The sequence below is a fragment of the Oryx dammah genome, unplaced genomic scaffold (assembly GCF_014754425.2).
Source record: "Oryx dammah isolate SB20612 unplaced genomic scaffold, SCBI_Odam_1.1 HiC_scaffold_6, whole genome shotgun sequence".
NCBI classification, from domain to species: domain Eukaryota; kingdom Metazoa; phylum Chordata; class Mammalia; order Artiodactyla; family Bovidae; genus Oryx; species Oryx dammah.
The window spans coordinates 16838875-16857575 of NW_024070190.1; the positions used below are offsets into that span (position 1 = coordinate 16838875).

Here is an 18701-nt window from a genome sequence, read left to right on the forward strand (position 1 = left end):
GATTGGCTGGGTCTGGTGAAATGTGATTTAAACTCTCAGACGGAGATAAAACCAAGACCACTGCAGCCTGCTGGGGAAACGTCAGCACTTGTGCCTCCATCGGCTGTCTTCTCTGGAAGCCCTTTTCGTCTCTCCAGTAACCCCGGGCGGATGGAGTGAAGGCCTGGAAGCTGAGGAGGAAGATGGCCCAGGCTGGGCTCCCTGGCTGGCAGGTTTCACTTACTGAGCTTTCTGGCATAGGCTGGAGGAATAGGGCTATTTCCAGACGCGGGGCTGCCCCTTTCTGTAAGGGTCTCCTGGGCTTCCTTAGGGTCAGGAGCAAAAGGCAGAAAACACCAAATCACTTGCTGGAGTCCCAGGGAAAAGACATTGGGGGGGACGCACTCTTCCTCAGGGGCCCGGGCCCACCGGGCCTTCCCTCATCTCCTCTGCACACTTCTGTCTCCTGGGCTCCCAAGCGACTCAGGTTCCTATACTGTCAGGACCCAGCGTTCCATCAGCCCCCGTCCTGCCAGCAGGCTACGGTCACTCCCACCCCAGCGAGCTTCTGGTCACCAGCAAGCAGGCACAATTGTTTCCGTCTCAAAGACCATGCAGGCTGGACTTGGGTCACCCGGAGATGTCTATTTATAAACCATCCCGATAAGCACAATCTGCCCTGCTCAACCTAGGCCTTATTCCACCGCAAAGCTAATTCTCCCAGGGGCAAACTGAACATTTCCTGTACCAGCCAGACTGGAAAGACGAGCCCCGTGGAGGGGCAAGGAGCTCCAGAGCTAGTCATAGTTTCTGCAGGGTCCAGCTCACAGGCTGGACAAGCTAGAATGCTTACTGCTGTTTGTGTGGAAAACAACCCATCTTAAGGCGTGGTACAACAGGGGTCAGCAAACATTTTCTGTGAAGGGCTGCGTAGTAAAGGTTTAGTTTTTTCCAGCCACACAGCCTGGGGCAGTTGTGAGCATCAGCCAAAGACATTATGTAAATGAACGAGTATGGCTGCGTGCCAATAAAACTTTATTTATAAAACCAGGTGCCCAGCCCATTGCCTTGGTTTACCAACCACTGTAGTAAAGGAAACATAAATACTGGAAAATGAGACCTCACTTAACACAAACATTAGTTAATCTACTCTCCAGGACTCCTATATTTTGGGTTTTAAAAAATATTACTTCAAATATTGTTTGTTATAATTGGGCTAGATATGTTGAAAGAAATGATCCATAATTCAGTCTTTTTAAAAATGGCCTTTATTTTCTAGGGCAGTTTTAGGTTCTCAGCAAAACTGAGCAACTAAGTGAAAACTACACAGATTTCTCATATAGTTTCTCCCTCACCCCCCTTGCATAGCCCTCTGCATTATCAATATGTCCATGGGGGGTGTTAAAAATCCTTCTTAATAACTTCTTAAGGTTAATAACTTAAGGTCTATTTAACTTTACACACGTATTCAATGTTGTTCTTCTTAAGGATCAATTCTCCACGAGGGAGAAAAAGATACGATGATAGATTCAGGCAAGCCCACCTGTCTGGTTGGGGACCCCTGGGTGTGGAAGAACATGCAGCCTGGGGGGCTTTCCCTGCTGAAGCCACACATGCTGTTAGAGTCCATGGGCCATGAGGTCCTGATGACCAAGTGTCCTCTTTGTTACAACTAGTAGGATCCTGCCTGACCCAGCAGTGGGGGACACAAGAGAGCCAGTCTCCCACCCTAGAACCTGTAAGGTCGCACCCATTTGACAACATAGTGCCCTGGACACACCCAAGACTTGCGCCCACTCAGCCATGTGGAGCAGCGTGTCCTGAGAGATGCACGGAAGGACCAAGTCACACCCGTCTATAGCATATCCTCTGTTTCCTCATGGTGCAGATGGCAGTCCATCACCACCGCACATGCCGTGCACGAAGAAACTCAGCCCCGACACGGTTCTGGACACTCACAGCACCCTGCACGGTGCCCTGGCACAGGGTGGGCAACCTCCCAGCCCCGCCGGCCCAGAGCGCACACCGCTGCGGCCCGTGGGCGCGCGTGCCTCCCAGCCTCTGCGAGGGAACCAGACCGGCATCTGGCCCTACCTTCTGCTCTCCGCAAGTCGCGCTGCTCGTTCTCCGGGCCTCCCAGGAACCGGACAGGATCCTGACTCTTCCAGCAGCCTGGCTTTGCCCAGCAGCCAAAATTTCTTCCCTTGTCAGCCAGACTGCCCAGAGATAGAGGGGAAAGGATGCAAGACCCAGACCTCTTAATGTTCACAAACCTGCCCACCTGAGGAAAATCAGGGACCAGAAGCTGGCCAGACACTGGAAGCTGGGGAAGCGTGCCTAAATAGAGACCCGGCCGGGGGAAACCAAATGGTGTTCTTGGTGGGGAAGAGGCAAACAGTCCTCACTGCAACACCCGCGTGGTGTCATGTAACAGTCAGATTAAACAAACAGCCTCAGCAGCTATTTTTACATCCAGATCGGCCATGGGTAATAGATAACTTGAGGAGTGAGAAATTGCTTGCCTCTTAGCCGGATCCTAACCCAGGATTCCAACTTCTATTCAGATTGATTTTTAATACTATTCTAGTGCTGAGATTCGAATAAAAATCTCCCAAGATGCAAAGGAAAACATTTGTTTAGGGAAACATTATAAACACTCGTGTGTGCCTTGGAACCAGCGCCCAGAGGCCTGCTGATGCCCCGGGGCAGAAATAGCCCGTTTCATCATCGGCTCGGAGGACCGCAGCCTGCATTCCTCGAGTAAGGAACCATCCTGGGCTGTGTTTTTGGAGCAAAATAACATGCCTGGCTGCAGGCTGGGGGAAGGCTAACCTGGGGTTTCAGGATGAGAGTTGCTGAAGGATATGAAATAATCAGAGAAGAGGTAAGGTAAGTGCCCACTGGGTGAGCCTGGCCATGGCAGATATGGTTGTTGGCAAGGCCCAGGTGCCAGGTTAGAGCTCCCCTCCTCCTCTCTGGAAGGCAGGCCTCTTCCCAGCCCTGAGGTGGGCTTATGTCTGCATTCCCATGGCCACTTTCTATCTTGGTCTGGGGTCACCTGTTCCCCAAACTGCCCACAGACCCCCCCAGACCTTTTCCAACCCCCCTGCCTTTGCTCACACCATGCCAGTTCCTGGGTGTTCTATTTACCTTCCCCCAAGCTGACCCTGGGAGAGCACAAGAGTTTTAATGCAGGAATTTCTTTCTTTCTTTTTTTCAAGATCCTTTCTCATACTCCCCTTCCCTGGGGCCTGGGAAGGCAGAAGTGCCTGGTCCCAGACAGGTGTCCTGCTCTGTGGATGCCCAAAGCCTTTGGAAGGCTGTGTTGCACTGTACCTCTGAATCTATTTGTGGACTGCCCTGCCTGCCCCCGTGGATTACTCACAGCCAGCGATCTCAGTCTCAGCCCTAACTCAAGGCCTGGCACCACCTCCAGCCTCGAACCCACGAGTAGCAGGATCCCAGGGAGACAGGTCTATGCACTTCAGTTCAAACGAGTCACAAAGAACAGCTCCTCGTGGCCCTGCAGATGGAGTGGTCAAGACCTCCAACAAACAGGACGATCCAGCCCTTCCTCTTCCTGGGAGCCTCTAAACTTAGCTTTTGAGGACCTGTCTGTGGGGGCACCTGCTCACGGATCAGCACTCAGAGATGCTTGGAGGGACACCCAGAGTGAACCCCCTGATTCTACCCACCCCACTTACCTCCCCTGAGCATCAAAATCAATGCTAGCCAACCTGGCAGGTAAAAAGACTAGATTTGAGAGATCAACCAGCATTAAACAAAACAAAACAATAAATGGGATTTAGGGCGCTAGCCCCCTGTATTTCCACCAAATCACTCAGCCTCTCTGTGCCTCAATTTACTCATCTCTAAGATGGACAGATTGCCTGTGCTCTGTGGGGTTGAAGATCAAATAAGCTCATGTACAGATATGCTTCTATATTACACAGCTTCTCAAATGGTAGGCATTCACTTGTTATTTTCTTCCCTGATTTTTGCCACGTCTTCAACCATCTGTACCATCGTTTACTTATCTTTCGGTAAAGAGCATTCAAATTGACTTATTTTTTTAAAAACAGAGCTTTGGGGTCAACAGCAATACCTGAGAAAATCCTGGATTTGAAGCTCTAGTTTTTTTAAATCCACCCCCACCCACCGCAATTATACATTGGAACAAATATACAGCCAGTTTGTGTGCTATCTGCTTTTGCCCCCAGTTATTTTGTTCTGGATTTTAGGAAAAGTTGTATTTCTAAATCCCATTTTAAGGAGGAGTTTGTTTTGAGGAACGAGTAACCTGAGCTGAAACCATTCAACAGGGCCCCTTACTTTCCTCTCGCTCCTCAGAACGTTTCTTCCCCAGCTTACTTTTAATTCTTCACAGGTGGAGAACATGACCTCATGTCTGGTTTAGGATCCTCGAAGTGGTGAGCTTTGCTGTGTGGCAGGTGCTGATGGTGTTTGCTTGAAGTGGCTGGTTGGGAAGAGAGAACTGTAAGGATGGTTCAGGGAACATTTGGGGGCAGGGCAGTGGCTGGCAGCTCTGTCAATGACGTCAGCAGGAGGGGTCGAGAGAGAACAATAAAACGCAGTTGACCCGGCAAAAGCCTGTCCTGGGAGCAGGAGCTCTCAGAGTTCGGCCTGGGACCCCATCCAGCGAGGCTGACCACAGCTGACCTCTGTAGCCTCTGATTTTCCCCAGAATGTGCCTCCAGCTGCCCTGTCCCAGAGACCCCATGTCGGGCTCACTCCTGGTGGGGCACCGGTGTGGACCACCCCAGGCACAAAACACAGCCAGACGACTCAGTCCAAGCTCCACCAAGAGCTCAGGGTCTGCAGGAGCCAGAGCTGGCATCTTTCCGGGGGACGGGCCCAGGCAAAGTGACCACTGTCTCCCAGTCCAGGAGCTGTGAGCTGCGTGGAAAGAATGTGAATGAAGACACAATTCTAAATGTAGAATCACGAACGCTATGTGAGCCGGCGCCCTGACCATCCAGAAAAGCAAGGCCTGCTTGTACATTCTGCAAGAGCGTAAATAGAGCTGTCCTCAGGCGGCGCGCCCACTCCTTGCGGTGACTCCACTGCCTCCGGCTCTCCACAGAACCTCTGGAGCATCGTGGGAGCTGCCTGGCAGCATGGGTGTCAGTGGTCTCACTCCTGTCCGGACGTGCGTGGTGCCACTGACTTAATCTGGGGACAGATCTGCTCTGTTCTTCACCTGTACTAATTAGAAACATTGAGAAGCTGGTAAAGGAGGGCAATGCAGAATGGGTCCTTCAGGCCAGTTTCCACTTCTGGGTGTTTGAAGTTCACATCTCTGCACAGAATGGGAGGCAACTCTCCTGATCCTTCCACTCTCGAGAGGTGGTTGTGCTGAACAGTTTGTCCGAGCTCTGTTTACCAGTGCTCAGCCTTCTTTAGGAGTTGTTTCCATAAATGTCTTCAGGAAGTTGGTGCTTTCCCAAGGCTTAATAATCATATGTGTAACAACAACAAAATAGTAATGTTGGTGCACACGGAAAGCCTTTACTCCGTGGCCTGCACCACTCTGAGCCCTTATGTAAATGGGCCTCCCGCTGTACTCTGTCTTGGGGCCCAGCACCATTTTGTTCCTTCACTGCAAATTGCCTCCTGCTGGAGAGTTAGGGAAAGGTAAGACGGGGGAACCTCTGTTTGCTGAGCACCCATTATGTGGCAAGCACTGTCTGATATCTTTTCTCCCTATATGTGATGACCGTTCATGCGCCCTCTTTCCAGATGAGAACACTGAGGCTTGCAGAGGTCCTGGATGCCACATGACTAAGGCTGGCTCTGAGGACGCAGAAGAGGGTTTGTCCTCTGACCTGTCTGGACAGTAGGTCCCTTGCAGGCGTCCTAGCCGCTCTAGCCAATCACTCTTTAAGCCTAAGTGCAGGGAGCACGGCTTCCTTCCATCCACCTGTTCTTGCCTCCCTCTGGGGGAGAGAGTAAAGTCTGGCCAGGGCATCTCCTTGGCTACTGATTTGTTTTGTTAACTGTGGGATTCTGTACCTGAGTGTCAGCACAGTGAAAGGGTGTCCTCAGGGCTGCTGGCAGAGTGGGGTGTCTGCAGCAGGACACTTCTCACCTTCAGACCCTTTCATCAGATGGATCTCCTTACCAGGAACTAAGAGTTAGTGGCTTTGAGAAGGGATGGGGCATGATAATGGTGCCCAGCTCAGAAGGGCTGGATTTATTTGGGGGGCCCTGTTTGCAATGTGTGGCTGGAAAACAGGCGACTGGCCCAGGTCACTGAAGACCCTTCCTTAGAGATGCTCCCCCTGTCTGACAAACCAGGGCCAGAATGGTGGCTGTCAAAGTCAGTTGAGGGCTACATGGTCTGGGAGCTCTCTTTGAGGCCTTTCCTTTGGGATTCTTGGCTTAGGACTTCGCAATGAAAGATTTAAAAGAAAAATACAGAAACAGAAACTGTCCTGTGAAATGAAGTAAATCCACTCTATTAAACTACTACCAAACATCAACAAAATCAGGGTGACCAGCTGAGAGGTTAGCCACTAGGAGGGACCCGGAAACGGGCCAGGAGGCACGTGAGGGGCCAGGAGCTGGGCTCCAGCTGTGCTCCTGGAGCGCGTGCTGGCAAACTTTTTCTGTAAAAGGCTAGAGAGTATATGCTTTTGGCTGTGTGGGTCAGACCGCCTTTGTCAGCGCTCTACTCAGCCATGAAAAGCAGTTAGAGATGCTTTGTAGATGAAGAGGTGGGGTTGCATTCCAGTCAAACGTTATTTATGGACACGGAGATTTGAATTTCATGTCATTTTCACGTATCACAGAATATTCTGGCTTTGATTCTCTCTCCTCTTCAGATATAAAATCCACTCTCAGCTCACTTCCACTACTAGACCCTGTGGGCTGTGGCCCACCAGGTTCCTTGGGCCACGGTGGGTTCTTTACTGTTAGTGCCACCTGGGAAGCCCACTCTCAGCTCACAGGGCTGTGTAAAAGCAGGGGCAGATGGATTTGGGCCATGGTGTGCCAGACCTGAGCCACTCCACCCGCTTTGGTTTCCACCAACCACATGTGGCTAGTGAGTGCTTGAAACCTAGCTGGTCTGCACTGAGAAATGCTCTAAGTGTAAAATATACACTGGATTTCAAAGACTTAGTACAAAAACCCCCCACAAAATATCTTCTTAGTAGTATTCTGTATTGAAAATTGTATTGAACCAGTGCTGAAATGGTGATGCTTTGAATATTTTGGCTTTAATAGAATATACTGTTAAGATTGTTAGCTGTCTTATATACTGTGTGTATTTTGATCCTCACAACCACCCTGGGAGGAAGCCATGCCTATCTCTTTCCAGATGGAGAACAAAGTCAAAGAGGAGAAATCCCTTGCCCCAAATCATGTAGTTGGTTGTAGAGCTGGTCTCAGAATCAGGTGTCCCTGTCTTCCCAGACTGCGTTGTGTTCCCCTGGTGCCTTAATTATTAAGATGCTGTGGAAGCAGGGCCTTCCTGGAAGAACTGCTGCTCCCTACAGTACAGAGAGGTGATGGCTGGGTTTTGCAGAGCAGCCTGACTGCGGGGAAGGAGGATCTGGAGGCAGGGTTGGAGTGCAAAGCCCCAGGGAGCCCTCTTGCTGTCCGGCACCCCTAGGCATTGCCTGCTCCCTTTGCCCCAAGCAGCAGCTGGAGAAGAAGGCTCTGTTTCTCCTGCATCTACTTCTGGCACAGGGGGAGCACAGCTGTTTGACCTCAGAGCAGAAGTGAGGTAAGGAGCACTACTCACTCTGGCTCCAGCCACACCTGCCTCCTTGCTCTGCTTTGTATTTCCTACTCTATCCTGCCCCGGGGCTTTGCAGCTGCTGACTCTGTTTGAAGCTCTTCACCTCTGTCTTTACAGGGTTCCTTCCTTCTCCCCATTCAAACGTCTGCTACCAGTACTGTTGACAATAGCCAGGATGTGGAACCAACCTAGATGTCCATCGGCAGACGAATGGGTAAGAAAGCTGTGGAATATTACAACACAATGGAGTATTACTCAGCCGTTAAAAAGAATGCAAAATGAAATAAATGAATCGAATGTGTAAGGGGCAGGATTTCACCAGGGGAATTATTTCAAATGGTTTTAAACTACATTAGTTTGTTCTAACATTCATAAGGAGGGTATACCTGAACATAAAATCAACTGTAAAGTAAAATCTTAAATTGTTCTCAGAAACATAGATCGATATAGATAAAGCAAATTAGGAAGTATGTTAGTGTCATGAGAAAACAAGGTCATTTTTTAGTGTTGGAGAAAAGAGCTGCAAATATAAAAGCAAAATGGTAAGTAAAACTTGGTAACGTTTATTTGATATCAATATAAATTATATAAAATCAAGTATGCAAAAGTGTGAAATCAAGATATAGTTTCTCTTAAAAAAAGAACAGCATTTCTTAAAAGGCCTGAAAATAATAACCAACATCATAGCAATGACTCTCCTCTTTACCAACATTTCTGTCTCTGAAGATAGCTCATTAAAAAGGACACACATTCTCTTAACAGAAAATGTGTAAGAAGAGGCTGAAACCTCTGGTCACACCAAAGGTAGGCAGGCTGAGAAAGATGGCGGATGATATAAAAATAACTCAGGAGTCAACTGAAGAGGTTCCCACAGCAACAGATGGAACAGGTCACATTAGTGCAAATAAAGGCCTGGGTAGGTTGAAGCATTGAGCATGTTTGAACGCATGAGCTCATAATGATACTGAAAAGAAACCCAAATCAAAACCCGAATAACTCAAACAACCCTCCATGGTCCTCTTGGAGGATGGCGGGAGCAGGTTCATCCTTCTGAAAAGTTGAAAGTCACCTGACTTTCCTGTGTGAACGACACCCAGTAGTCCAAAGAGCCAAGTGATGAGTGAGGAAGAGGGGGTTGCCATTTCCCGCTCGAGGGGATCTTCCCGACCCAGGGATTGAGCCCTTGTCCCTTGCATCTCCTGCACCGGCAGGCAGATTCTTTACTGCTAGTGTTACCTGGGAAGCCCCAGTAAAGAAGGAAGGGTAGAACCGGAAGACTATCCTTTTCCAAACCCCTGACAAATAATAACCAAGACAATGATTCCTGAGGGACTCCTAAATAAACACACAACACCCATGATGTGCTCTGGCCAAAACAAACCTAAACCAGAACAAGTCTCTGCCTCTGGATTGAACTACCTGATGATAGGAATAAGAGAGATGGAGGAGACTGTTAAGTGACACCAGGAGGAAGCAACCAGCAAAGTCCAGGGCATGGAAAACTCCAGAGGGCAAGCGACCGACTTCTTTAACAAATAAGCCACTGAAATCAAAGAAGGTGGAAGCCATGGATTATGAGACACCTAGAGACACAGGGATTAAGTGCCACACACAGATGCTGTTTGGCTCTTGGTTCTAATACACCCTCCAGAGCAAACATTTATAAGATACTTGGGTAATCTGAATGCTTCCTGGGTATTTGATGTTATTCAGGAATTACTGCTAATGTTTTAGACATGAAAATGGTATTTGAAAAAAGCAGTTTTATTATTTATCAAGATCTACACTAATACTTCCCAGGCAGCACTAGTGGTAAAGTACTCGCCTTCCAATGCAGAAGACATAAGAGATGCGGGTTTGATCCCTGGGTCATGAAGATCCCCTGGAGGAGGGCGTGGCAACCCATGGACAGAGGAGCCTGGCAGGCTACAGTCCATAGGGTTGCAAAGAGTTGGATATGACTGAAGTGACTTAGCACGCACGCACGCTAATATTTAAGAATGAAATGAAATGACATCTGGGACTTATTTCTGAGTAATGCATGTATGGAGAAATGAGTTGGAGTATATGAAACAAGATTTTTGAAGAGCTGGGAGAGTTGGGTGTTTGTTACACTGTCTTCTGAACTTGTGTTACATTTGAAATGTTCCATAATTTTAAGAAAATAGAAAATTCCCTGGGACAGGAAGGAGAGAATGAGAGGGTCAGAGTGAGCCGAGGGGGAGGTGGGAGCTCCTGTGAAAAGGAGAGACACAGCAGGGAGCCGGAGGACACCGGCAGGCTCCGCGGGAGCCAGGGCGAGACCTGAGACCGTCCGAGAACCACGTGGCTGAGGAGGTGGCACCTGGGCCTGCCTGGCCCGTCCCTCAGACTCCAGTCTGTCTGGTAACCTCACTTAGGGTTATCTGATATAAAGTGGCTTTAGCAAGGCCAACAGCTCTACAAATGTTGGCAGGTACACAAAGCATCAGAAACAGCTAAATGCCCGATTTTAGAGTTTGATTGGCTAAGGCTAGACTTAAAAATTAACACATTAAAATAGAAGAAAATATTTGTGTAAGAGTATTAAGTAATCAGTGGCTTCCCTGGTGGCTCAGAGGGTAAAGCGTCTGCAATTCCAGAGACCCGGGTTCGATCCTTGGGTTGGGAAGATCCCCTGGAGAAGGAAATGGCAACCCACTCCAGTACTCTTGCCTGTAAAATCTCATGGACAGAGGATCCTGGTAGGTCACAGTCCTTGGAGCTGCAAAGAGTTGGACGCAACTGAGCAACTTCACATGGGTCCATGTTTCTATCAAGTAATCAAGTAAAGATGGAGTTTATATAATTAATGTAAAAATGTATATATATTCATGGGAAAAACTTTAAAACTGTAATAATGTAGTTACAGGGAAAAAAGTTCTTAAATAATATATAGCAAGCGATAGGTAAAATGATACCTAAAACCAACAAATATTGCTTTGTCAGCAGAATATGGGCTTGTGTTGATTTTCCCTTTTATTTTCTTTTAAATGATGGGGTGTTTTTCATTGAGATGATTTTCTTCAGGTGAAGAAAACCTGTTACTACTTTTGACAAGAGATTATGGTTGGACCAACTTGCAGGGAAACCTGAGTCCAGAGTTTTAGTGAGACACTTTCCGTTCCCCCGCCCCACACCCCCGGCTGGAGCCACCTTCGCTTGGCCAAGGTGGATGGCTAATTTCACTGGTGACATTAACGCCCCTGGAATGGATGTATGGGATGGTGGAGCTAAAAATATCCCAGTGCAGGGGCAGTTTCTCTAGAAAGCCCAGAGCTGTCTACTTTCTCCCAGGGGCTGGGGAGGTCACTCTCCAGCGGCCAGTGCTGCGAGGTGATAACCATGGCTGGGGTTAAGTCTGCTTCTGGACCCTTGCACGTGTTAAGGACCCCTTCTAGGCATTGCTTTTGCTGCAGAGGGTCACCTTGGGCCCTCAGAGTGCGGAGGGCATGCTCACCACGGAGGCTGCCCAGCTCTTGTACCTGTAATCCCACTGGAGCTCTGGCTTCCTTTTGGGGAATGCAAGGTGGCAAGGCCCCTGCCCATCCTTGGCTCCTCCACAGGTGGTCCTCTCACTTCCTCCTGTCCAGTTTTAGGGAAGAGTGGGGGAAGCAGATATGCACGGTGGGACCAGAGCTGGCTAAGGTGTCTTGGGAGGCTGGAACTGAGCCAGACTGTATGCTCTGAGATGAGCAGTTCTGCAAGTCACCATGTCCGCTCCAGGTTCACTACCTGACATTTGGGTCTCAACCCTCCAAGACTCTTACTGCTTCCAGAAGCTTCCAGCAGCCCAAATTCAGAGAGCTGTGAGGTTTTTGCACAACTTCATGGTTATTCTTGCCTGGAGAATCTCCATGGACAGAGGTGCCTGGCAGCCCATGGGTTTGCAAAGAGTTGGACATGACTGAGCGACTCAGTACACACACACACACACACACACACACACACACGGGCATCCACTAGTTGGAGTTCTGTTGGCGTGAATGGCCTGCAGAGGGCTATCCCACTGTTTACAAGGCGCTGGCTCTCTGTGCAGCCCTTAGAGGAGGGCTCCAGATGCAGCCTCATCATGTCCCGCTTTCCTGCAGAGGGAGCGGGGTCCTGGGGACTTGCGGAAGGCAAATGGTGAGTCCAGCAGATAACAGAGCTGGGGTCAGATCTAGGGCACCCAACAAGCCTTCCAGGCGCTTTCTGGCTCTCTCCTGGCCTTCTTGGAGGAAGCAGCACACACCCTTCCTTGCACACCCCTCACTCTCAGCTCTAGACCTCAGGGTTGCCTAGTGCAGTCTATGGCCAGCGGGGACCCAAAAGGCTGCAGGAGGCTTTTGCTCTAAAGTAATCTGGATTGGTTCAGTTCAGTTCAGTTCAGTTCAGTTCAGTCGCTCGTGTCTGACTCTTTGCAACCCCATGAATCGCAGCACTCCAGGCCTCCCTGTCTATCACCAACTCCCGTAGTTCACTCAGGCTCATGTCCATCGAGTCAGTGATGCCATCCAGCCATCTCATCCTCTGTCGTCCCCTTCTCCTCCTGCCCCCAATCCCTCCCAGCATCAAGGTCTTTTCCAATGAGTCAACTGTTCACATGAGGTGGCCAAAGTACTGGAGTTTCAGCTTTAGCATCATTCCTTCGAAAGAAATCCCAGGGCTGAGCTTCAGAATGGACTGGTTGGATCTCCTTGCATTGGTTAGCAGCCTTTAAAGCCTGGGAGATTTGGGAGGCGGGGTTTGACAGTGGCATCTCTGACTCCTTTTCACGTGGGAGGTCGGGCACCGCTGGGTGGCGGGATGTGCAGGGCTGCCCCTCCAGACGAGGCATGTGCCCTCCTGCTGGCCACCAGCTAACTTCATCATCTTCATACCTGCCAGGACTGTTTGCAACTCCATTCTGAGCAGGGGATGGCTTAGGGTGTGCTGGAGAGGGATGGTTTCCCCCAAAGCCAGCTGGGAGGCCGGACCCTGAACACCCTGCCCATCATCCTCCTTGCCAATGGACACCCTCAGACACTCAGAGAACTGGGTGTCATGTTGAGCTGAATTAAGCCTTGAAGAACACGTAAACTAGGAAGCGTTCTGCCAGCATTAATACTAAATAAGGCTTATCTTCAGGAACATTTACCTGCTGTGAGCAGATATGTCTTCATGAAATATGAAATCCACCCAAATTTATTAAAACCGCCTGCGTCTAAGTGGGAACTCAAACCGAGCAGCCCTCCTTTAGAGGCACACTATTATTATGGCATTATTTATTTATATCCTACCCTAAGACAGACATGATGTAATCCAGTAATTAAGATTGTTATGATTGAATATTTATTAAGCACCTACAATAAGCCAGCCACTGATCCACATAAAATGAGTCTCTCTCCTCCAGAGCTGCCATCTTGCTGCCATGGGGAGCTCAGCGCTTCTCATAGGGGAGCAGGCAGGAGTTTAATGGATTTTGTCTTCCCTGAGCAAGCCTGAGAGAAATGACGCTGATCAGAAATTGGGCCCAGTTTAGTCTCGCAGTTCAATTGGAGTGAAATGAAAACAATCCATTGCTGGCTTGGAGAGGAGATGGGTGTGCGTGCAGAGGAGCTGTCCACCCCACACGAGGCGTCTCAGAGCCGAGGGCAAGCAGGGCTGTGGCCCGCTCTGGGTGCCTCTGGGGCAATAGGTGTGGGCAACTTCCTGTGCACATGTAACTCAGCCCCAGGCCCAGACTCTGCTGCTCTTTTGTGCTTCATGTAAAATTAGCCCCTGCTTGCCAGGTCAGGCTTCCCGGGTGGCTCACTGGGTAAAGAAACTGACTGCAATGCAGGAGAGGCTGGTTCAATCCCTGGGTCAGGAAGATCCCCTGGAGGAGAGCGTGGCAACCCACTCCAGTATTCTTGACTGGAGAATTTCACGGACAGAGGAGCCCGGCAGGCTATAGTCCATGGGGTCGCAAAGGGTCGGACCCGACTGAAGCAGCTGAGCACTCACACACACGCACTGCCAGGTCACACTCAGCACAGGCTGGGTCTCTGTGCTAGCATGGGGGCCGCCAAGGGAAGCACACACAGCCTCAGGCCTCCTGGAAGTCAGTCCCCAGACAAGGTCCCAAGGGAGCTTCCTCCATCTGTGCAGTCCCACTGCTCCAGAACAGCCTATGGAAAGTCCAGGCTTCTTGTCTCCCGGGCTCTCCCTTTCCATCTTCTGTGGTTCCCCACCCTGGGCCGCTTCTCCCTAAAAGGACCTGCTGGGTTGTGAGCTGGCCCAGGGAGAGCCTGTAGGCTGGGCTCTCTGGATTCTACCTGGACTCTGTGCCTGAGCATTATTTGTATAGTGAAGAGTAAATAAATGAATAAAAGTACTAAGGGGACAGTGAAGGAAACACCACTGTAAATGTGTACCTGGCATCGATACGTGAACTTCTATGACCAAGTGCTTCCCTCGCGGCACAGATGGTGAAGAATCTGCCTGCAATACAGGAGACCCAGGTTTGATCCCTGAGTCAGGAAGATCCTTTGGAGAAGGGAATGGATGCCCACTCCATTGTTCTTGCCTGGAAAATTCCATGGACAGAGAAGCCTGGCGGGTTACAGTCCATGGGGTTGCAAAGAGTTGAACACGACTGAGTGACTGACACTTAAACTCCACCATCGCTGCCTGGAAAAACCTAGTCTCAATTCAAAGGTCAAAGAGTGCCCGAAACGGGACTTACAGAGGCATTCCCTCACTCCTTCAATGCCTCTGCTTCTATGGTTCTGGGTACTGGAGGCCCTGAGATGCACACTCGGGCCTGACCCCCACCCAGGCCCAGCATTTCAGAGCTCCCTGCTGGCAGGAGGTGGGAATTGCAGGTCGTATTTTCGCCATCACCAGGGAGCTGTATGTGTGTGAGTGTACGTGGTAAAGCCAGAGAATCTCTGCCCAGGCTCCCAGGCTGCTGGTCCCTTGGTGCTCAGCTTCTATAGGAAAAGTTGCCTAAGGTGCAAGGAAGCAGAGAATGAGCTGAGGAGGCATCCATCAGAGACTGGCTTGAATTTGGTGTTTGAGGGATGGTTTCGGGGATGAGAAAGCCTTAAAATGGTCTGTGAGCAGTATGTGGAAAGGGGAAATGATGCCACAAACTTAAAATGGTGAGGAATTCCAACAGCTGGTGCAATTAAAAGGTGTATTGGAAACTGAAAGGGCTAAGAAGCCGTCTGCATTCTCCCTTTGGGATGAGGGCTCCTTCTTCTCACCTTTCCTCCTGCCCTCACTTCCTCTTGTATTTCCTTCCTTCCTAACAGAATTTATTTTTCTCATTATAGACAATCTGACAATTTAGGAGTGGGGGAAAGAAAGTAGGGGAAAAAACCCACTCAGGGAGGTTGACATGGGGGAGCTGTGCCTGTGTTGTGTAGGGGTATATGAGAGATTCCTAGACCTTTTACTCAATCTTGGTATGAACTGAAAGAAAACTACTCTTAAAAATGAAGTCTGTTAAAAACAAAAGTAAAAACCACCCTCTACCCATAAGTCCCATGTCCTATTTATTCACTCACTTTTTCTTTTTGGACATAATTGTGATCATACCATCTGGACAATTTCTTAACTTTCTTTTGCCATTAAACTTTGTAACAAAAGCTTTTTTTCCATATTATGAATTCTTCTGAAGCATTTTTTGTTGAAGTATAGCTGATTCACAATACAGTGCTCGATTGTGGTGTACAGCAAAGTGATTATGATAGACACAGATTATAGTTCTTTCTCAGATTATATTTGATTTATGTTATTGCAAGATACTGAATATAGTTACCTGTTATATGGTAGGACCTTGTTGCTTGAATATTATATTTTATACATAGTAGTCTGTATCAGCTGATCCCAAACTCCTAACTTATCCTTCCTCCCCTTCTCCCTTTGGTAACCACAGTTTGTTTTCTCTGTGAGTCTGTTTCTGTTTTGAAAATAAGACCATTTGTATCATAGTTTAGATTCCAACTATAAGTGGTATCATTTGATACTTTCTTTGTTTGACTTACTCAACATGGTAATCCCTAGGAGTGTCCATGTTGCTGAAACGGCATCATTTCATTCCTTTTTTACGGCTGAGTAGGCTGCACTGAATGTATGGACCACATCTTCTTTATCCGTCCATCTGTTGATGGACATTTAGGTTGCTTCCGTTTCTTGGCTATTGTAGACGGTGCCGCGCGTACAATTGGGGTGCATGTATCTTTCCAGATTAGAGTTTGTTCCCAGGTGTGTGCCCGGAAGTGGGATTGCTGGATCGTGTGGTAACTCTAGCTTTTTAAGGACCCTCCATGCTGTTGTCCACAGTGGCTGCACCAGTTTGCCTTCCCACCAATAGTGTTGGATGGCTCCCTTTTCACCACATCCTGCCCAGCGTGCATGGCTTGTGGGCTTTGCAATGAGGGCCGTTCTGACTGCTGTGTAAGGTGATACCTCCCTGTGGTTTTAATTTGCATCTCTCTAATAATTAGTGATGCTGAGCATCTTCTCCTGTGTGTGTTTGCCATCTGTACGTCTTCTTTGGGAAAATGTCTATTTAAGTCTTCTGCCCTTTTTTTCAATTTGATTTTTTATTTGTTGGTTTTTTTTTGTTGTTGTTGTTTGAGTTGTATGAGCTGTTTATATATTTGTTCAGTCACATCATTTGTGAATATTTTCTCTCAGTCCATAGACTGTTTTTGCATCTTATTTATGGTTTCCTTTACTGTACAAAAGTTTATGTTTGATTAGGTCCCACTTGTTTATTTTTGCTTTTTATTTCTAATGCTTTGGGAGACTGACCTAAGAGAGCATTGCTATTGTTTATGTCAGAGAATGCTTGCCTGTGCTCTCTTCAAGGAGTTTTATAGTGTCCTGTCTTATATGTGAGTCTTTAAGCCGTTTGCGGTTTATTTTTGTGCTGTGTGTATGGTGCTCTCACTTCATTGATTTGCGTGTAGCTGTCCAGCCTTCCCAACACCACTTGGTGAAGACATTGTCTTTTCTCCACCTTTCATTCTTGCCTCCTCTGTTGGAGGTTAATTGACCGTAGGCATGTGGGCTTATTCTCAGGCTCTCTGTTCTGTTCCATTGATCCTTACGCCTGCTTTTGTGTCAATAGCACGTTGTTTTGATCACTATCGATTCCCAGTATTTTCTGAAGTCTGGGAAGATTCTGTCTCCGGCTTTGTTCATTTTCCTCAGGATTGCTTTGGCAATTTGGAATCTTCTGTGACTCCATATAATTTTTAGAATTATTTATTCCAGTTCTGCGAAAGATGTCATGGGTAATTTGATAGGGATTACATAGAACCTGGGATTGCTTTGGGTTGTGTGGCCATTTTGACAATGTAGTCCTTGCAATCCAAATATTATTTTAAAATAATATTTGCAATTAAAATATTATTTCAAACGGCTTAATATTCCAAATTATGGAATTCCAATGTATTTGGCTGCTTAGGAAATGCTACAATGAAGATGTTTATAGGTAAGATTTTTTATTTGGATTTATTGTCTCAAGATGTATTTGCAGATGTGTGATTATTGGATTGAAGAGATTCACATTATCAAGCCCTGTACGCATACATCTTGCCAAATTGCTTTCCACTGCTACCAGTGATGAGTAAGCCTGCCTGTTTGACCACGTCTTTGGCAGCATAGGGTATTTGCTTTTTATGGCTCCTTGCTACTATGGGCTGTAAGAGACAACCTTGGTAATAACTTAGACCAGGTGTACAGTGCCCTTGGGGTGACACAATTACAGGGCAAATGGGGCAGGAATTCTCAGCTATGCACAGGGCGAGGCAGCCTTCCTGTTACCCACACTGGGAGCAGAGGGAGGAAGCCTAGGTGAGCGCAGGGCCCAAGCCACTCTTTAAGGCAGCCCAGGGGTGCTACGAGACAGCACGGTGTAATGCAAGGGGCTGTTTAGAGCTCTGCATGGATTTGAATCCATTTTTTTCTCTAAAATATTGGCTGTGTGCTTTTGGGCACAAAGTTACCTCCCACGTCTCTGCTTTCTTTAATATATATCTCGAGACTATAAGGCTCCCAGGAACAGCTGTTTGGGGATATAAAAGGGATAACCTTCCCACAGGAGAACTTCAAGAAAGGCAAGTTCCTTTCTTCTTTCGGCTTCACCCCCAGACGCCCCAGGAGTCAGGTCGCAGCCGGATGCAGGCCAGCGCAGTGTCTCCACTGGAGCTGGAAAGGACAGAGCCCACCCCTGTGGCGAGCCCTGCTTGCTGCCCTGCAGCTGTGGACATTGCTGCCCATGCTGTGCCTGGCATACCCCACACATGGGTGAGGCCAGGCCATTTAGTGTTCTGTGGGGTGAGTGTCTTGAGGCCAGCCTCGCATCATTTTTCTCCTTGTCTTTGGGATGAGATCATGAGAGTCGAGCCTGGTAATTGCTCAGGAAAATAAGGCTCCTTTTTAATCAGGTGCTAAAAGTGCTTTCAGCAGCCTCGTGCAGTGCTGCTGACGGGAGCAGCTTCCAGCCAATTTTGTGACGCTTCAAAGAGCAGAGGTAAGACTGCTTCTGGGGAGTAAGCACCATCACACCTGCCCCCAGCCTTGATTTCCTTGGACCATTGAACACACAGGTCAAATTCAGAGATGGGAAATACCGATGTGTCTGCCACACAACTATTGCTGAGTCCCCCGTTGAGCATTTAGGCAACGTGTTCTTCTCTGCGTGTTCCGTTCAGTTTCTTCGTCTGTAGAATGGGGATACATCGGCTAAATATTAGCTCGTTGGGTTGTGAGGATCAAGGGAAGAGGAGAGGGAGGCACAGCACTTGCTGCGCTGTGTGCTTTTCACGTTATGCTTCATTTGCTCTTTTCCGAAGCTCCACGAGGTGGGGAGCACGATTATGTGGGATGAAGATTCACCTGCTGACAGTTCAGTCCCCCTTCCCCGGGCCCAAGCACTGTCTGCACAGACTCCCTCCTATTGTTGCAGGCACCCGGGGAT

The 18701-nt window shown here is 48.5% G+C and overlaps 1 protein-coding gene and 1 long non-coding RNA gene across 4 annotated transcripts in view; one reads left to right on the top strand and one right to left on the bottom strand.

The window, feature by feature from the left end:
- The window catches only part of CUNH10orf71 (chromosome unknown C10orf71 homolog), a 50259-nt gene that overhangs the window by 23200 nt on the left and 8358 nt on the right, over positions 1 to 18701 (bottom strand). The window contains exons 2-3 of one of the 3 annotated variants that reach the window (XM_040242848.1): positions 4351 to 4456; positions 2074 to 2195 (exon numbers count right to left, since the gene is read on the bottom strand). The exons of 1 other annotated variant lie outside the window; for it this stretch is intronic. The gene's annotated coding sequence lies outside the window, so the exon portion shown is untranslated. Of the gene's footprint in view, positions 1 to 2073; positions 2196 to 4350; positions 4546 to 18701 lie in introns of those variants that run through there. One more of the 3 variants, XM_040242849.1, reaches the window with a different exon arrangement.
- LOC120865510 lies at positions 2457 to 3795 on the top strand. The gene is made up of 2 exons (XR_005721424.1): positions 2457 to 2868; positions 3201 to 3795. It is a non-coding gene; the product is annotated as an uncharacterized LOC120865510 (long non-coding RNA).